This window comes from Mus musculus, chromosome 17 (genome assembly GCF_000001635.26).
Source record: "Mus musculus strain C57BL/6J chromosome 17, GRCm38.p6 C57BL/6J".
NCBI lineage: Eukaryota > Metazoa > Chordata > Mammalia > Rodentia > Muridae > Mus > Mus musculus.
The window spans coordinates 3343882-3364499 of record NC_000083.6 but is presented as its reverse complement, the minus strand read 5'-3'; the positions used below and the strand labels follow the sequence as shown (position 1 = coordinate 3364499).

The window sequence follows — 20618 nt, the reverse complement described above, 5'->3', positions numbered from 1 at the left end:
TAGCTCCGCTTCTAGTGTGCTCTCTTGGCTTCTTGTGTAACAAAAGTGATTTTGGCCAGCTTCGGCTCTGGCTGCCTACCATCACACTGTCCTTGTCATTATGCACCCCTGCTGCCAGAACCATACACAAGCCACAGTAAACTTTCTTCCATGAGGTGCTAATACAAGGACATTTCTGAGGGCTGCACAGTCCCAATCCTCCAGAGAGGGACACGGAACTGAATATGAAGAACCAGCTCTCTAGCAGATGTGGACAGCTCCATCAACATGGCTTCTACAGTAGTTCACACAGGATGACAAATTAAATTCTGTTCTACTTCATAACTGTAAAGTTGCTACCATTATGAATTGTAATGTAGATATCTGATATACAGGTCACAACACACAGGTTGAGAACCACTGGCTGGGGGAGGGGGTATGTTTTCAGCTGCAATATGCTCCTGTAATGTTCTTATTCATCAGAGGACAGTTTCAGACACTCTGAACCAATAGCAGGGACAATCTCACTATTGTCACTCACAAAGGGGAAGTACTGAGGAAGTGTTGGACAAAACTATTAAAGGCTGCACAGGTCCCCCCCCCCCCCAGAGAAAGCTCTTTCAGCAAGACATATGTCTAACATAGTTTAAAATACGGTTTTTTTCCCTTAACTACCATTTTCTTTTTTTGCCAGATAAGATCAGATGTTTGGTGGGTTTTTTTTTGGGGGGGGGAGGGGAGTGTTTGTTTTTTTTTTAATTTAAAAAGAAAATTATAAATAAAAGTATCTTGCCTGGGTTAAGGTTAATTAGTTTATTTTCCTTTCCCACTAAACATTTATGCCATCTTTTTGTTTAAAAAAAAATTGATGCTTTTTCTAAAGGCCATCATTTCAAATTAGAGCCATTCTGGCAAATGGACCAATCAGAAAACCCAGGGCTTAGAATGAGTTGTTAAGATGCCCACAACACAAGGAGGACTGCTGTTAACACAACTGAGTGATATGCCACAGCTCAGCTGCAGGCAAAAAAAAAAGACAGACTTCCCAACACTAGCCAAACCTAGCAATTATCACGGTGCTAATGAGCCAGCCATCCCTGATGAGCCAGCCTTATAAGTCAATGGGCAGAAGCAGGGAAAACACAGACGAAACAGAACCATATCCCATTATCATTGATCAATTGCTTAGTTGACTGGTGGGTAATGACAAACCTAGAGCCTTGTGCATGCCAGGCTAGAATTTTTACCAACATAAGCCAAATCCCCAGTTCCCATGACATACTTTGTGTAAGTCCCAGAGATGAACTAACCAAAGAACAAGCCTATTGTGAAAACTCACACCCTTTTCTGCCTCCACCACGTGATCTACCCTTGAGTACTCTCTCCCTGAAAAATGATAAAAATGACAGTCCAGCATGCTCCATAGAAAGAGGGCCTGGGGGTCAAGCCCCCATCACATCATTTGCATTTGTACCTGGCAGCCAGTCAAAGCCACGATGCAGCAGCCCTGGTTATGTGCTGCAACAAGGAGCCACAGTGCCTTTCAAAACCTGCGTTAAGGATTTTGAGTTCTCTTTCTGTCCAAGCATGCCCTGCGTGTGTTTGTTACATCATTACCATCCTATAAAAATATTATCCTGCAATAATTCAAGCACAATTCTCCCACAGTCCTGATGCTGTAAGACCCCCGAAACTGGGGAGACCTCAGCTCAAGTCCTGGGATGAGCTGGCTGGCACCCCAATAACTGGAGAGAAAACCACACCTGATGCAAACTGCAAGAGGTTTTCTTATTAGCTAGCTGAGGATGAACTCCTTCAGCGGCGCAGGGCAGGGGAGTTCGACCCTGAGCAGTAACAGTAGGGAGCTTTTAACAGCTAGCTGAGGAATTGGGAGGAGTTGGGAGGAGAGTTGGGAGGAGTTGGGAGGAGTTTGGCTACAGCTCTTCTCTGTGGAATCTATCTCCATGTCCTTGGTACAGGGAGCCAAGCAAGCACCTGGCTAGGTCTCCCCACAATCATCGCATCTCTGGCTGTAAGGCACAGAAACAAAAAGGCTTTTTGCTGGCTATAGAGAACAAAGAGCTTCTTTCTGGCTGTATTTTTAGAGATCAGGGAAAACAAGCTTGGGGGACGTCCAGGGGCCTTACCTTCCAGGGAGAAACGCTTTAAGTAGGGGGTCTCACAATGCTACCTCTTCTCAAACACACAGCTCTCTTTCCAAATCCTCTTTCCCATCCCTGCTTTCTCAGCCTCGCCAACATGCTGCCATGGGGGCTTCTTGCTGAGTACTTTATCCTGGGACACGCTAGCTCACACTGTCAGGGCCACATTTTTCCTTGTAGCTCCATCGATTCTCTTGTTGTTTTTCTTCTGTGGGTGTACCAGAACCTAGTAGGATGGAAGGGGACTGTTATATGAATTTTAATAAGACCCTCCCTTAGTTACCCTGACATCAGCATTGGCCACTCTGTCCTGAGTAACTCCATTGTTGGTGCCAAGTCGAACCTCCTATGCAATAGTAACATTTGCCAGTCTCTCATGCCTCCATTCCTCTCCAAAACCAAATGGAGAGGGGCCAATAAGATGACCCAGATGGTAAAGATGTTTGCTGTTGATTTGGACAACCTAAGTTTGATCCCCAGGACTCAAATGTTGAAAGAACAGAACCAGCTTCCTCAAGTTGAATTCTGACCTCTCTGCATGCATGCATACACACACACACACACACACACACACACACACACACACACACACACACTCGCAGTAACAAAAGAATATTAAAACATAAAACATAAATAAACAGGTATGAGAGACACTGTCCTTCTCTACACTGCTTAACGTACACCTCACTGGGCTTCAAAGAGCCTTGTGAAGAGATCCACAGAGCACTCAGGATTGGAGTGCTGCTAGGTTTCTGCTCCTCACAGGTCAAGTTTGGTGCTTTTGGGCACAAGATATCCTGAGTGCTGCCCACTGGGGTAAAGCTGACTCTCCATCCCTGCTGATGTCAGAGAAAGTGGGCAGACCCTCCTTGGGTAAGTGAGAACAGTCAGGAGGCTCTAAACATCCCCACACAGAGACATCCCCACACAGAGACATCCCCTCACAGAGGCATCCCCACAGAGACATCCCCACACAGAGACATCCCCACAGAGACATCCCCACACAGAGACATCCCCACACAGAGACATCCCCACACAGAGACATCCCCACAGAGACATCCCCCCACAGAGACATCCCCACAGAGACATCTCCACAGAAGCCTATGGTTCCCACTGCATCTCTCCCCTCACACTAGGAACAAATCAAAGCTCCACTGACAGACACACAGCTGGGTGCACATAGTGGCTGGGACAGAAGAAACTGCCCTTCTGCAGGTGGCTAATTTTGAGTGTCCTTCCCTCTGTAAAGAGGCCCAGAACATTGAAAGGAAGTTCCCAGAGAAGTACAAAACTCAGAGTGAAATACCAGGTGGATTCCTCTCACCCAAGCTCCTCACGCTGACAGAACACCTTCCAGCCCCCACGCTCCTGGGCTTGTGCTAAAAACAACTGTGCAGTTTCAAATAAAACAGACCATGCTAAGAACTGGGAAAGAAGCACATGGGGGACCACAAAGTTTGAGGAGATCTTGGAAGGGAGGAGAAAAAAATCCAGTCACACCAACAGCAAGGATCAAACTGGGAAAGTGCAGCCTGGTAGTGAGGGATTCTTTTCCATGGGGCCCTACAGTCAAACACAGTCAGTGAAGATCATGCATGGAGCCATGGCGTATCTCTGCTGATGTAACAATAGGCAAAGGCACCCAGCCGAGCCCTGCCATTTCCTCTGTTTTATTTTCCAACAAAAAGAATCCTTAGAAGGGAACCAATGCTGCGACCCCTGAATACAATCCCTCATGCTATGGTGACCCAGACATAAAATTACTTTCATTGCTAATTCACAATTGAAACTTTGCTACTGTTATGGGTTGTAATAGTATAAATAGCTGATATTCAGGACATCTGATATGAGACCCCTGTGGGGGTTGTGACCCACAGGGTGAGAACAGCTGACTCAGGGAGTCTCTTGTTATCGAGGAACTGAAAGTTGTTTAGAGCCTCCTGACTGTTCTCACTTACCCAAGGAGGGTCTGCCCACTTTTTCTGACATCAGCAGGGATGGAGAGTCAGCCATCCTGCTTAAGACAAGGCCTGTTTTGGAAAGTCTGCAATTGCAGAGAAGATCAAAGGTAACTTCATTTAAAAAAAAAAACAAAAAAACAAAAAAAACAGCTCATGAGTAACTTGAGGAAATCCAGAACACAATATTAAAGGGTCAGAATGAGCCAAGGGCTCTCTGCCCTAGAGGAAACATAATTTAGGCCCCATAGTCACAAGACAGAGGATAATTTAAATAAATCTCTAAGTACCTTGGGAAAAAATTTGAACAATATTATGTGAACAAAGCAAGACCTGGCTGCTCTGAACAAGAGGCAATCAGAGTATTTATTTGATCAGAGTCGGGAACATTAAAAATGACTGCTCAAAGAAACCAACAAACCTGGAAAATACAATGAACCATGCAAACTCCCAAAGCCATGATGTCACAGAGAAGACACTGGAAAACATGCAAGAGCCAAAAGAGTCCTCGGTCTCAGATAATGTATGTTCAGAGCTGCAGAGAGAGTTCAGAGCACATCCCTAAGACCACAGTGGGGGAGCAAGATCTCCTCAAATTAAGAAGGAAGTCTTCCCGCCTCAGAGCTCCGAGAACAGTCCAGTGACCAGAACGGAGCATGTGAATGCTCTATCCTCAAATGGGCTCTGAACATGAGACACCGCAGGCGTTGGAAACTACCGCTCATTATATGGGTCAGTGGTAACGAAATCAAACTGTGACTGAGAGCATTTCACTCTGTTCTCAGTGCAAGAAACACCTTGCAGGATTCCACCTGCATGTCCTTCTGGAAAGTAGATACTCTCCTCTCCCCCAGGTATGCTGGTATTAGTTATTCAATCAACCCACTGAGGAGAGAGGCCTGTGATCTAAACCATTACTGGGGATGAGACATAGTGAAAAGTATACAGGGATATAATTTAAGGCATGCTTCATGTGTGCTGCTCATCCAATAAGCACCAGACAATCATCTTACAATGAGCTCTGCCTGCATGATGTAGGGTAGGCCACCTCTCAAGTGAAGTTCCCCATGTCTGGGATCTACTGTTGTGGGGACTGATAATAATTAAGAGACTGGGAGCTATAAAAGATCTAGGGCTAAGCTCGTGCTTGCAAGAGCTTGTCAAGCTTCAGATTCTGAAAACAGGGAGATAAACTACAGAGAACAGTAAATCTCGTTCTTCCTAATGCTGCAACCCTTTTAATACAGTTCCCGTATTAAATTAAATTTAATAGACCCTGTAATAGAGTAGGTGTCACTAACCTAGTGTGGGGCAGAATCAACTGGGGCAACTCCTCAAACAAGGGCCTGCCCTTGGAAGACCTGACTGATGGGCCTGCCGAGGGCTTATTGATGAAGATGCTCTGTAGGAAAATGCTCTGTAGGTCCCTCCTGCTCTGCTTAGCAAAAGATGGAAGGGATGGACCAACAGGACCCACCCCTTTCCATCTGCGTGGCCAGCAGATTTCTAACAGAGTCTTGCTTACCCCTCTTTGTCATGAGGCAATGGTGTACTTCCTGTGGGTTTGGGAGGCCTAAATAAAATTACACAAAGACCTGGGTACAGCCACTGGCACTTTCAAGGTGGTCAGGAAAGTTTGGTTATTATAATTACACTTCTACAGTTAAAGTACGGGGCGTGGGGGGAGGTAATGTAAGCTGAAAACGTCAGTGATCTTGAGAAGTAAATAAAGTTTTTTTCAAACTGACCTAACTGGACCTGATGTCATACTGTCAGTGAGAATGTTCCAGACATTCTCCCCCTTCCTAATGGTGCCACCCTTTCATCCAGTTCCTCACGTCATGGTGACCCCCAACCATAAAATTATTTCATTGCTACATCATAACCATAATTTTGCTACTGTTATGAATCGTAATGAAATCTCTGATATGCAAGATATCTGATATGAGAGCCCCAAAGGGGTCTCACCCCATAGCCTGGAAATCACTGCCTCAGAGTGAGAATGAATGCATTTTAAAGCCTATCTGACTGCATCTTAAGTACGGTAAGGTTACAGCCTAGGGAGTGTTTAGCAAATAGTCATGGCTAATACAGCCGACGAGAATGAGGTGTTTGTCTGACATGGTATGACAGAAAGCCCTTCCATGAATGTATGAACTCTTCTGTTATCTATCTTTAAGAAACAATTTGCCGGGCATGGTGGCGCACGCCTTTAATCCCAGCACTCGGGAGGCAGAGGCAGGTGGATTTCTGAGTTCAAGGCCAGCCTGGTCTACAAAGTGAGTTCCAGGACAGCCAGGGCTATACAGAGAAACCCTGTCTTGAAACCAACCCCCCCCCCCCAAAAAGGAAAAGAAACAATTCTTCCTCGTCCACAAATCACAGAAGCTCAACACAGAATTCCTTGCTTCACTCAACTCTTGCTATGTTTTTTCCCATCATACCCTTTTCTCTGTAGTATGGAGCTAGACCAAAATATTCACACAAAATTCAAAGCCATGGGGATGACAGCCAACCCTTGAACCTTGGTTTTTGTTTTTTGTTTTTCCTACTTTTCTGAACGTGTGTATGTGTGTGTGTGTGTGTTTGTGTGCGCATATTTGGTAGTATGTGTTTGTGTGCCCATGCTTGTGTGTGTGTGTGTGCATGTGTGTTTGTGTGCCCATGCTTGTGTGTGTGCATGTGTGTTTGTGTGTCCATGCTTGTGTGTGTGTGTGTGTGTGTGCATACATGAGTGCACTTATGCATGTGTGCATGAAGGTGACCTCCACATGTGTGCCATGGTAAAGAGCAACTTCCATGCTTTCCCCCTTGATACAGGGACTCCTCACAGCTGTGTGCACCAGGCCAGCTTCTCTGAGAGCCTCTGGGCATTCTCCTCGATGCCTCCCCCTACCCCCAGGAACACATAGGAGCAGTGAGATTGTAGGGGTGTGGGGAGAGGTGTGCGTGTGCACATGCATGCATGCACACACATGCGACGCTGTGTCTGCTTTTCGATATAGATTCTTGGGAGCTAAACTCAAGTTACCAAGTGTGCACAGTTGAAAACCTTGCCCACTGAGTCATCTCTCCAACCCGCAGTTTCATTTCTCCAGCTACTAAAAGGAGCCTGAGGAGCAAACTGGCAGGATAGGGCAGTATCTCACTTGGTAAAGTGCTTGCCACACAAGCTGGAGAATGCCCAAAACACACCTTAAGAGGGTGGGGGAGGGGATGCCAGGCATGATGGTGCATGCTTGTAACCCCAGCAACGAGGACAAGATGGACACCTTTGATTGACCTCTGACCTCTGCACGCACACACGCATACACGCACAGAATAAGGCACATTCTTAGATTTTTTTCCTCGACGTTCATGAAACTGAACAAGTATAATTGTACTTCTGAAAGCTCCATTTCTCTTACAGAAAAAGGGAAGCAGAGAGGAGAAATGGCTACCCCACTGCCACTGGAAACTAAAGCCACTCCACTAACAACTAGCCCAGGCTCCCTCTATGCTTGCTCCTCTGTCTCATTAGAGCCTTCCCTGTCATCCTGAAAGTCACTTCCAGTGAGTCCATCTGGTCCCTAAGTGGTGCTCTGGATGCTAACAGCTCCCCCACAACCACATTAAATCCTGCAGCCCTAAGAGAAATTCCCATGGGTAATGAGATTATTCTAATCTCTGATTGATTAACTATTTATCTAAGTAAGGACACAGATAGGAAGACTATTCGGGGAGGGGGTTGAAGATGAAAAAGTAATTACCAGACAAAGGAGAGTGCACTATGCATCTTCTTTGACACCAGAACACCTCAAGATCATAATTACCATGGAAATCTTAGTCCATTTCTCCAGAAAATGCTTCTAAAATTGTATAAAGCACCCTTCTAGGCGAGAAACTCAAAGTTAATTGGTTTTGGTCAGAGGTTATTTCGTAATACTAAATTACTGTACAAATTATTGCCAAATGGAAAATTGGAAAAATGGTTTAAATTTAACATGGGCTATAGTTGGGTTAAAAGCAAATAACCCCATTTTTCATTCTCAGTGCCTTCCCAGCTACCTGTCAATCTTCTGACTGTATACACTTTCCCAAATCTTTGCTTCTGAGAACAAGGCTCAGAGGAACCACCGCCATAGTAGGTAAGCAATCCTTTATTCTGGTGCTCCCGTGGGAACAGAAACAATGGTCTTTTGTACACAATTTCTAACAAGCCTCCTCACAAATAATATGAGCTTGAGAGCCAGCAAAGCATGGGTCCCATAGAAGAAAATGCTTGCAAGCTGTATTTTTGAGTTGTTCATTTCCAGAATACATAAGAAATTCCAAATTAATTGAGGGGCGGGAGACTAATTTAGAATCCAGGAACCTGGCTGTCAAGACGGCTCGGTAGGTTAGCGTGCTCGTGCTCGTCACCAATGGTTGGCCTGAGTTTGATTCCTAGAACCTGCATGGCAGATAAAGGGGCTGACTTCTGCAAGTTGTCCTTTGGCTTCTGCACACACACATGCCCACACACATGCATGCATATGTGTACACATAGACATATAAATGCAGAAAAAGAATTATTTTAAAAGAGCAAGACTTAAGTAACCACTTATAAAGAAGATATACAATTGGCCAACAGGTATATTCAACTACACTCAACATGACAGCCAAAGAAAGGCAAATCAAAGAAACCACAGTGAGCCATCAGCCACTGGAGTATGAAGGTTTGGTATCAAAAAGACTGAAAAAATTAATCCCGAACACTGTCGCCTCGATCATAAACTAGTATAGCAATTGTGGGAAACAGTATGGATTAAACAAACAAACAAATAGTACAAAACAAAAAAATAGTATCTTCAAAATATTAATAAAACTACATGACCCACCAGACCCACAGCTCTATCCAAGAAACCAGTGGTGTCCAAGAGGTGTCCACACCTCCACCTGAGAGCATCACAAACCAAGCATTTGCTGATAGTGGGTACAGAGCTCGAGCACGAAAGCATGAAGTGCTGTGTTGTGAAAACACAGAGAATGGGACCCTGCCTTTCACGGCTCCGGGAATGGAACCTGGGACTATGCAAACAAGCCAGGCAGAGGAACCACAAAACTGCCATACATAACTGCTAATTCCGAATCTCATGGGAGGCAGCAAACTGTGCTTGGCTGGGCCCCTCCCTCCTCTGCCTGCTGTACCTGGCCACAAGAAAATCCAATAACACACAAGCAGCACAGAGAACAAACCCCGCCCAGGCCTGGGGGGGGAAAAGGGGGATGAGGAGCAATAACTCTAGGCAATATCTCCAGTGGGAAATAGAGGTCAGAGGGCGGCATGGGGCTGAAATGCTTCTCACCACAGGGGGACAACAGGGGCCAGAGAGCTCAGGAATGTTTCCAGCAGCGAGAGTCCAGAGCCCACCCTTTTCTTTCCTACAGCATATGTGTGTGTGTGTGTGTGTGTGTGTGTGTGTGTGTGTGTGTAGCCTGAGACAAGTCACTGTGAACCATGCTAGGATTTACATCCCTACCCCTCTAAAAAGTACTAGAGCATTCTTCTTAATGAGCAATTTAGCCCAAAAGAAAGTGTTCACGTGGAGCTTTCTTAGCCTATGACAGACTGCGAAAGGAAAATCCATCCCCAGTTCCTAAAAGTGAGATAGAGACAGGAGGCCTTCGTGTGGTCAAGCAGGTACCGTACCATCAGCCAGCCTGCAGGGCTCTAGAGAGGGATGGAGAGCAGGGGTGGATAAGAAGGGGTAAAAGACATGACAGCCACTTATACTGACCCCAGCATATGAGGGGAAAGAGTGGTCTGTTCTGGGAGATGGAAGGGGCAGTGATCCTACCCAAAACCCACCACAGGACAACACAGGCATTGAAATTAGTCACTCACAACAGAAACCTGCAGTACAACATTATTGTGTTCTGCAGCCTCGGGCAGGTAGGAGGCTGAAGCAGGACAATCTCCACCTGAGCAATCCTTCATCACTAGAAAACAACTCCAACAGAAAGAGAGAGGGTGGAGGAGAGAGGAGGTGGGGGAGGGGAGGAGATATGAAGTTGAGAGGGGGGGAGGAGGGAGAGGAGGAGGGTGAAGAGGAGGGAATGTAAACTATGATCTGGAATTTTTTATCACCCAGTATATGTCAGGTATAGTATAAAGGCTCATCCTACCGTTTAGACTCACACTTAGATTTGAGGGAAATAGTTTACTATTGCAATCTTATAAGCAAGAAAACTGGAGCCCAGAAAATTAGTCGCAAGTGTACACAAGTAACAGTTAATGGAGAGAAGATCTGGGCCCAGTCACAGAATCCTGCAAGCAGCTAGCATGATGTGGAACACCAAGAGGGGACAACACAGAACCTGGCTGGTGACGGGAGGGGAGGGCTTTCAGGGTGGCAGGAAGATCACTCAAAGCCCCTTGTAACACAAGCGCAATGTACCGACATAAACCTTCTGAATCTTCGAATACTTTCCGAGTTTTAGAAGTAATGAGACCTATGGGATCAACTGAAATAAAAAGACAATTAAACCAACAAGGGCCAAAGGCTCTGGAGACACTGGTCAACTGCAGGGGGTCTGCTTAGCCTGCTCAAGTGTCTGGGGAACACTGAGGGGGTGGGGGAGATAGAAGATGCATCTCAATGCTATCTACCCCCTTCGCTTGCTCCTCTTTCCTCCACTCAACATTTTCTAACACACATTTACTGAAGACCTACTATGTGAAGTGAATCTTTAAATGAATCACTTTGCACTTAAAAGGCCTACGTGAAGCCTGCCCTTTCTATGCAGAGTTCCCCTCTTTGCCCAGACAGATTTACCCAAAGATGGATCAACAATTGTTGATAAAGCACTGAACTCCAAGTCCTGATGAAATTTAAATTTTACTTTTTCCTGTTGTGCAAGTCTGGCAGGCAGATCTCTGAGTTTGAGGCCAGCCTGGTCTATAGAGAGAGAATTCCAGGACAGCCAGGGCTACACAGAGAAACCCTGTCTTGAAAGACCCAAGACAAAAAAAGTTCCTGTTCCAAAATATAAGCATGCTGTAGCCCTGTTCCCACCGCTATGCTGTAGCCCCGTTCCCACCGCTATGCTGTAGCACTGTTCCCACCGCTATGCTGTAGCACTGTTCCCACCGCTGCTATGTTGTAGCACTGTTCCCACCGCTGCTATGTTGTAGCACTGTTCCCACCGCTGCTATGTTGTAGCACTGTTCCCACCGCTGCTATGTTGTAGCACTGTTCCCACCGCTGCTATGTTGTAGCACTGTTCCCACCGCTGCTATGTTGTAGCACTGTTCCCACTGCTATGCTGTAGCACTGTTCCCACCGCTGCTATGTTGTAGCACTGTTCCCACCGCTGCTATGCTGTAGCACTGTTCCCACTGCTATGCTGTAGCACTGTTCCCACTGCTATGCTGTAGCACTGTTCCCACCGCTGCTATGTTGTAGCACCGTTCCCACCGCTATGCTGTAGCACCGTTCCCACCGCTGCTATGTTGTAGCACTGTTCCCACCGCTGCTATGTTGTAGCACTGTTCCCACTGCTATGTTGTAGCACCGTTCCCACCGCTATGCTGTAGCACTGTTACCACCACTATGTAAGGGCACCTGAGCACCAACCATGTAGGGAATCCGAATGACCCTGTCCCTAAGATGATCGCCCATCTGCTGGGTGGCCATCCTTTTCATTAATGTGGTTGCGTGTTGACGAACACAATCATCACAAGCAGCAGAGCTTCCAGGCCTTTCCAGAGACCTCTTCTGGGACTGAACTGGGTTTAATTTTCCTAATTATAGAACAAAGAGGAGCTAAATTAAATTTGAAATTATATAGTTTTTGCAGTTCCAGCAACGTTGGTCAGTCAGTGCACACGGGAACGAGTCTACTTCAGCACTGTTCTGAGCCTTCTGGACCATTTAAATAACAGAAAGGTACAGTTAATGCCAAGAATTAACAACAACAAAACAGTAAAATTAAACTTTATTTGTACATCTATTCAGCAAATAGGGAATTAATGCTCGAATAATATGCTCACTTCTTCCAAATTAAATTCCAATTTTTTCCTCTTCAACCGTGACAGTATCTTCAGTCCACGCCAGTCTCACTGAAATACTAGTTTTGGCTTCCACGTGTATTATGGTTGGGCTTATGGATTTGTTTCTCTTAGTACAGATCCTCTCAGCATTAAAAATGTTAACTTAAAATCAGCTAGTATGAAATATCTTGAAAACTATCTTTACAATTTCCTAGTAGGAAATAGATGGATACTCTTTCCGCTGAGCTCAGTTATACTTCCTGAAATGTTCCCAAAACTAACGACAGGATCAGAAACCTGAGCCCCACCCTTAGAGAGGGGCGGTTTTCCCTGGGGAGTTACTAGTTTAGATTATTGCACTGAGGAAAGGAAAAGCAGTCAGCCTTCTTCCACAGCCAACTCTTCCATGCCAGTGTTCCCAAAGAAGAGAAGTACCTGAGGTACAGTAAAAGTGGGTAAGCAATACCAGGAAACCTTTGACCCGGAAGCAGAGCAGCCAGGCTCACCAGCCAACTCCTCCCACCGGCAGCTCAGCCAAAGCTTAGCCATTGTTCCTTGCCCTGCCCCCAGGGATGTCTCAGGGCAACCCAAAGCCAGAATGTGAAATGTTACCACAAAACCTTTCAAATCAACTTCTGATGAGCAGAAAACAGTCCATTGTAATTCTAACAATCGGTCTATTTTCTTGTTTGGGGGAGGGGGGTAAGGTGTTAACAAATATTAATAGAATCAAGGCTTTGATGTTCGTCCAAAGTAATCTACTTCTCCCTCCTGCTCCCACTCCCGGCTCTCCCTCCATTGCTTACCCTCACTCCCAGGCTAAGGCAGATACAATCTCTCACTCTTCTTTCACAGCCCTTCATATTTCCCCGCCCCCACTCAGTCCCCCTAAGAGATAAGGTTGCCTTTCCCAAATTTCTGGGCTCAGCTGATCCTCCTGCCTCAGCCTTCCATGAAGCAGGACTAGATCTGCATGTCACCGCCCACAGCTCTCAAACATAGAAAGCCCTCATAACATACAAGTCATCTCAAGCCCTTGTGCTTTGCTGGCGATAACTATGACGTCCTCAGTCAGTCGTAAATGTGCATGTTACATCTGGTTCCTGTGCACAGAAAATCGGGGAGGGCATAGCAGATCACTCATGAATCCAAAGGCAGGAAGAAATACAAGGCAAGAAGCAAGAATCAGTGTTTTGACAGATTGATATCACATATGTTGAGAAAAAACAAAGACTGTCACACAACTTCCTACTAGATTAAGGAAGTTCAGTAAGTGTCTCACGATGCGTAGGCAATGGGAGTGGGTTTCCAGAAATCAGCAATAATCAACAAGAAATATGTTAAGGGGGAAAGCCCTTTACCAGATGAGTATGTTGGCGCACACCTGTCATCTCAGCAATTGGAAGGCTGAGGCAGAAGGATTGCCACAAGTGTGAGGCTAGGCTGGGCTACGAGTGCCAGCATAGCTCATCTCAAAACAAAACAACAACAAAAATTAATTAAAAACCTAAAATTAAAAAGCCCTTTTCATCATCACAAAGACAGAAGTAATGCTAATATCTACATTTTTAAAAAAAAATTTTTTTTAAAAAAAACTCATTAAATTGCTTTTCAAAAATCTTGACACACTGTGTACCTCAAAAGATGTAAGTCAGGAGTGGGCAAATCCTCCTTAGTCTGACACATGCTTAGTGCAGTCTCAAGCAGTCTGTTGTGTGCAGACATGCGAATGTGTGCACGCTTAAGCAAAATGGCTGAGTCTGAAGTTTATGCAGAAAAAAAAAAACCAAAAAACTCATTAAGAATCATCAGAGCCAGGCGGTGGCAGCACATGCCTTTAATCCCAGCACTCCAGAGACAAAGGCAGGCAGATCTATCTCTGAGTTTGAAGACATGTCCTGGTCTACATAGTGAGTACCAGGACAGCAAAAGCTACATAGTGAGATCCTATCTTAGGCGGGGGTGGTGGTCATCAAGAAAGGATATTTTGAGGGAGAAAAAGGACAAAGGCATATCAGGTACGATTTACATGGAGACTGAGACGGTGATACAGAGCACATTACGGTTGTAATAGCTTGTGCAGACCCCTGAGCCTGACTGAGTCCCTACTCACACAGGCCGGACAGACTCATCTCCCAGTTCTTCCCGTTCTCACGGGACAGCAGAAGACCCGCCTCTACTCTTTCAGCCGCTGCTAGCTCACCCATGGGCCACACAGGCTGCTGGAGTGACTCACGGTGAGTCAACCCTTCCACGCCTGCCAGTCTCTGCTTGAAAGCTTCTATCGGCCGGCATGCAGCTCCTTCATTAACGGAAATATGTCCTGCCCTGCATTGGGTAGTGGCCAGCTCCCTTCAAACTGTGATGATCAACCCCAGAGAATTTTGCAGAGAATATTTGCGTAGCATTGAGACAGTCAATATAAGGGGAAAAAAATTGAGAAACTCAATTTTCACTGCAAAGGTTGATTTTTGCTTCCAGTGGTGAGGACTGAGTTCTAAGATACTAGGCAAAGGCTCTACTACTGAGCAGCACCCCTAGTCCCTAGGATTCCGATTTTAATTATAATTTTTATTAGCTCTTTGGGAATTCCATACAATGTGTTTTGTTCATACTTACTTCCCCCACACACCAAACTTTTCACAGATCCACACATCCCCTTCCTTTTTCTTTCTTGACATCCTTAGAGATTAACTTGCACTGCTTCAAATTTTCTTGGGTGTATGGCCTTCTGCTGGAGCATGGTTGACTTAGCAGGAACCACACTGAGAGACAAAACTGACCCTTCATTCCCAGAAGCTAACAGTTGCTTATGGGTCTACTGCTAGGGGTAGGATTGGGTACCAACCCCCCTCTCCGTGCTGGGATTTCCGTCTGGTTTGGGCAGGCACAGAATTTATCCATACTGTCACAATAGCTGCAAGTTCCTACGTGTAGCTGCCCTGATGCGTCCAGAAGAAGGTGGCTTGCAGTTATCTACCACCTGTATACTCTCCTTTCCTCCTCTTCTTCCTGAGCTTCGGTGTATGTGTGTGGTGGGTTGGGGTATAGTATACATGTCCCTTTTAGGGCTGAGCATTCTGTACTCTCTTATTCCCTCAAGACTCCACCAGAAAAATACATTCAGCTGATAAAGACAATAAATACATTCAGTAAAGTAGCTGGATGGAAAATAAGCATCATATATACAAACGCAAACACACTGAGAAGGAAACAATACCATTCATTATATATATATATATATATATATATATATATGCATCATATATACAAACGCAAACACACTGAGAAGGAAACAGGAAACAATACCATTCATTATATATATATATATATATATATATATATATATATATATATAATGTATATGTATATATATAATGAATATATATATATATTCATTATACACACACACACATACACATATATATATATCTTGGAATAAACCTAACCAAGGAAGTGAAACAATAAACAATGAAAACCTTAAGACACTTACAAAAAAATGAAAAGATGCCAGAGGAAAGACACCCCCTAGGGAGACTCCATGTGGGAAGAACTTGGGGACACAATCAGAAATGATACCAACAGCATTTTCTTACTAGGCAATCACATACAATTTTTCCAAGTTGAAACTCTGTTTCCCTAAGAGGACATATGGACAGACAGCCTGCCCAAGTCTTAGCAGAAGTGTGAAAGCCAGGTGTGGAGCTTGGGACTATTATCCCAGCATTTGGAAAGTTGGACCAATTATCTTGAGGTCAGACCAGCCTGGGGTCTAGAGAACATAGTGGTTCCAGGCCTGAGATATAGACTGAAGCCCTGTCCCAAAAGAGCAAGGGCCATAAGACAGTAAAGGATTTGCATGACAATCTGAGTTAAATCCCAGGACCATGTAAAAGTCATAAAAGATGCACTGTACATATAGGTAAACCCAGGATGCGTAGGGGGATGGGAAATTAAGACAAGATAGTCTTCTGGAAGCTTGAAGGCCAGCTTGCCTATGATACTCAGTGTAGCAGAAAGAAGAGAGACTCTGCCTCAACAAGGTAGGAGAAGAGAAGCAACTCTCAAGGTTTGTCCTCTAACCTCTACAGATGCATCATGGCATGTGCACACCCACCACATTCCTGCATAAACACACACACACACACACACACACACACACGCACTGATAAATAAAAGAATTTTTAAAGTTCCATTATCCAGGCTCTAGTCAAGGCTGGTGTGCATTTAAGCGAAAAAAAATTTAAAAAAAAAATTGCCTGGCTATAGGCTGCTTTCAGTGTGGACACTCAGCCTGGTCACTCTCAGAGCTCTGGAGAGCTGCAAGGTACTCTTGAGTAAGAACTAGTTACTTACAAGGGTGACTGCATCTCTGGAGAGCTGTAAGGTGAGAACTAGCTACTTACAAAGCAGATTGCATCATTGAGCTGGATGCCAAAGAACAGAACAGACCTGTCAAGGCTGTCCCAATTCCCAATCACAGACTTGTCAGGGAGGCTAGCATCCACTACTTAACGGAGGAAAGGCCTTTCCACTTTCCAGAAGGTTCTAATGGTTTTCTTCCTTTGGGTCCTTTGATGATGTTAAGGATGGAGTGTTAGAGGAATGACAGATGCTCACATGTGTGTGTGTGTGTGTGTGTGTGTGTGTGCACAGACAAAGAGGAAAAACAGAAAATATCATAACATTCATAAGCACACCTTACATAAAAATAATTTTCACTAGGCATGATGGCTTACACCTATAATCCTAGTATTCAGGAGGCTTGGGGCCAGTTTGAGGCCAGCTTCAAGGACTTAGCAGTACTTTCTCTCAAAAAAAAAAAAAAAATCACCCACCTCCTTTTAAAATTAAAAGGAGTTTAATTTTAGTTTAAAAGTTTCCATGACATACTCCAGAACCAAAACGGCATATGACAAAGTGCAAGCCCACAGACTTAGCAGGTCTAATGTATAGCATGCACAGCCACAGCTAAAGGGACAATGTGCAGCGCTCTGCCATCTTCAAATATGTATAAAATCCAACTTTAGGACCACTGCAGGTCACAGAGGGGAAACAAGGCTCAGGCACATTTGCTCAGCAAAAGAAAATTCTGACTTTTCTCTCCTATGATTTCATTTGCTTTTTATAGCTTGGCTTCCAACATAGTAATTGCTTTCATTTTTTTTTTTTTTTTTACGATGTGGACTCATACCACATTTAATTTGAATGTCCCTATATATAGATTTCAGACTATAATAATCTCCAGTTCACCAGTGCCAACCCCTCAAAAACTAAATATAACTGCAATTGAGGAATCAGATTTGTATTTTCGACTACTATGGCTTATGCAGTTACTCTTCCCCAGCGGTCACTCCCACACATCCTGGTCTTCACAAGACAGGGCATCTATGAAGACGAGCATCATAAACCGTGGATGGTTGCAAAACTGGAAGCTTGTCCTCATCCGCCATTTTGGGACAGGCTTGGAGTCTGTATAACTGTCCACTTGTGGCAGGTGACCAGATACTGTCTAGGACCCTACCTCCTTCCCTCCCGTGAACTTGAACTGTCTACCCAAGATGTGGAGATTAGACTCCATGAACACACACTGGAGAACAGATGCCATGCTCTGGAGATTAGTGGCACAGTCCCAGGTTGGTGACACAGAGCAACTGATCCTAATGCTGATGTGAGGGAGGGTGACTGATGGAAGCTGCTGGGAGGTCTTGATAGCCCGGCTGGCTCCTGCCCCTGTGCCCTCAGGGCAGACTTTGCTCCTACCCCTCTGCTTGTGCCTCAAGTTTCTAGTTCTGCAGCACCTCCTACCCTAATCAGACCTGCTCTTTAGATAATCTGCTTTCTGTGAGCTTGGTCTATCTGTGTCCTGACCCTTCTCCCTAGCTGGGGACAAAATGCGTCTTCTCTTGCTCACTTTGTGCCTCAGGTCCTGACCTTATAGATGGCTCTTCTTAAGATGCCTCCTCCCTTCAGACTCCACCTGGGGCTTCTAGTGCTGCCTGTGGCAGGAGATTTGTCCCTGTTTACCTGAGGAGGTCTCCAGATGCCTCAGGAGGAGGTACAGATAGGGACTCTGTGCCCTGTGGGCCTCTGAGCTAACACTGACAAGAAGTTTACCTGGTGCTGGGTAGAGGACACACTCTGTGCTCAGTAGCTTGGAGGCACAGTGGGAGCATCTGGTGTACTTCTCCTGAGTGCTCAGTTCCTTGGCTCCCAGAAGTGATGCTGACCCTAAGCCCCTCCCACCCACAACTTGTTTTTAACTAATTAAACTTTACTGCTTTTACTTAAGAAAAAAAAAAGATTTTTATTTTCCTATGTAGTAAATATTAGTGTAAGCAGAAATAGTTTATCAATCTCCCACAAAAATACAATCCTCAAACACAGCTCTGATCCTCTAGGGACCAAAAAATAAAAAAAATAAAAAATAAGAAATACACTATTTCTCCCACAAAATCTGTTGTCCAAGAATTTTTTTTTTCTTTTAAGACTTTATCTATAGAGCCTAGGCTGTCTTGGAACTATGTAGACCAGGTTGGAATTCAACTCGCAGATATCCATCTGCCTCTCTCTGCTTCCCCAGTACTGGGATTAGAGGTATATACCATCATTTCCAGCAAAAACTGCAAGAGGATTTTAAAGCGTGGGCCATGTTACCGTAGGCGCTCTCATTCAGGTGTTAGCAATTAAACAACCCCTCCCACAGAGGTTGGTGGGCGGAGAAGCTAATCTTTTTCCAGTCTAGGCTCATAAGGCAGATGGATACCAAATTCAATTGCACTTCAATCTGCCAGTTTTAATCAGAGGCACCTTTTTTCTGGGATCATAAATCTGTAGAGAGCAGCACGATACAGAGGACCAAACCTCTGGGCACAGACTAAATGAAAACTCACATCCACTGTGGGAGTCTTCACCCTGGAGCCTGTACCCTGCTCTGATGCCTGGGAGGGAATCGGCTGCTAAGAACTGCGTGTACGGTGTATATTTTTGTTGTTTGCTTTGGTGCCGGGGGAGTGGGATGCAGAGTGCTGAACCTGATGCTGATGATGCGCCTGATATAGTCCCTACATCCTCAGGCTTGAAACAAAGCCTAAAAGACGCCATAGGATTCAGGAATCGTTATCTCCGATGCCTTCATTACACAGACCAGGACCCTAGAATTTATTCAATGTATAAAGCGACAATCAGCAGTTCAGTGAATGGACCACAGAGAGGGGTGATTGAAGGTAGAAGGAAGACTTCCAAGCATGAGGAACAAAAAACAGTGTCGTTGCAGTCTGCAAAGGGCTTCCAACAAAGAAGGCTGGCTACATGTCACCACTGCTAAGTGAACACAGAAGTAAGGCTCGCTGCAGAAGGCCCACAAAGGACGATGGATGAGATCTGTCTCTATTCCACTTCAAATAAGTCTCTGTCTCTGCTTAGCCACTTAAAACTGCTCACTTCCAGCTGGTTCCAGGCCAAAGCATCACCGGTCAGCAGCTCAGGGCTGCAGAAACAGCAGAGATGCTCACAAACCCCAGACCATCCACACCAACACTAGATCCAGCTCAGAGAGTATGCAAGCTAAAACAGAAGTAAGAGCAGAGTTGAATGTGGAGAGACAAATTCTGTCAATAAACTGTAATGCTTACTAAGGACCCCTACTGTCCAGATCACAAAAACACATCCATGAATATCAGGGCTATGCCCCTCTAGATTTAACTTCAAGCTACCGCCTGGCTTAAAGGGAGCAGAGTGCTTCCTGGCTTCCCAGAGCAGCGTGTCCAACCAGGCTCATATTCTCCTCCAAAGCTGCTTGCCCAAAGTAGCCAGTAAATGCAGTCACAGTCAGACTCCTTAGACAAAGAACAAATGTTACAGATTTGGAACTTGGCCAATAATTAACGATGATGATGATGATAGAACAAAAAATGGGTTCCTCGTTTCTTGATGTTCTAATTTGAAAGCAACACGGGACAATAAAACACTTCCTCAGAACAAATGCTAGAAAGAAAAAAAAAATCCAAGATGGATATTACAAAAAAGAAATCCACAGTGACAGAACCTGCAGCAGGTCTCATGGATAGCCTTGTAATGCTTTGTGAGGAAACATCCCTGGGTCTCATATTTGCTAAACAAATCGCTTGTAGAAGTAATGACCAGCCACTGCTTTCAGAAACTCAGAACTTCTCAGTAACTATATGTATCTGCAAGCAGCCATAGACATATGCCCCACAATCAAAGCTGTGCAATGTGTGCTCTTGTGTTCTCTCTCTCTCTCTCTCTCTCTCTCTCTCACACACACACACACACACACACACACACACACACATACACACTGTCTCTATCAATCTATCATCACACACACATACACATCCTGCTTATTAATCTCACCTTGGCATTAAAATATGTTAGAAATGCAAATGATCTCTTCTAGAAATGGACAATAAATCAGTAAGTCTGGCTTGGGCCTACATGCCTGTAATTGCAGCCTTGGGGAGGCTGAGCCTAGAGGTCAGGTTG

General features: G+C 44.9%; 1 protein-coding gene and 1 pseudogene across 4 annotated transcripts in view; one reads left to right on the top strand and one right to left on the bottom strand.

Moving 5' to 3' along the window:
• Positions 1-20618, bottom strand: part of Tiam2 (T cell lymphoma invasion and metastasis 2) — a 193085-nt gene that overhangs the window by 154898 nt on the left and 17569 nt on the right. The window contains exon 2 of one of the 4 annotated variants that reach the window (XM_006523225.4): positions 2127-2367. The exons of the other annotated variants lie outside the window; for them this stretch is intronic. The gene's annotated coding sequence lies outside the window, so the exon portion shown is untranslated. The remainder of the gene's footprint in view (positions 1-2126; positions 2368-20618) is intronic. 4 annotated transcript variants of the gene reach the window in all.
• On the top strand, positions 17434-17788 carry Gm49221 (annotated as a pseudogene).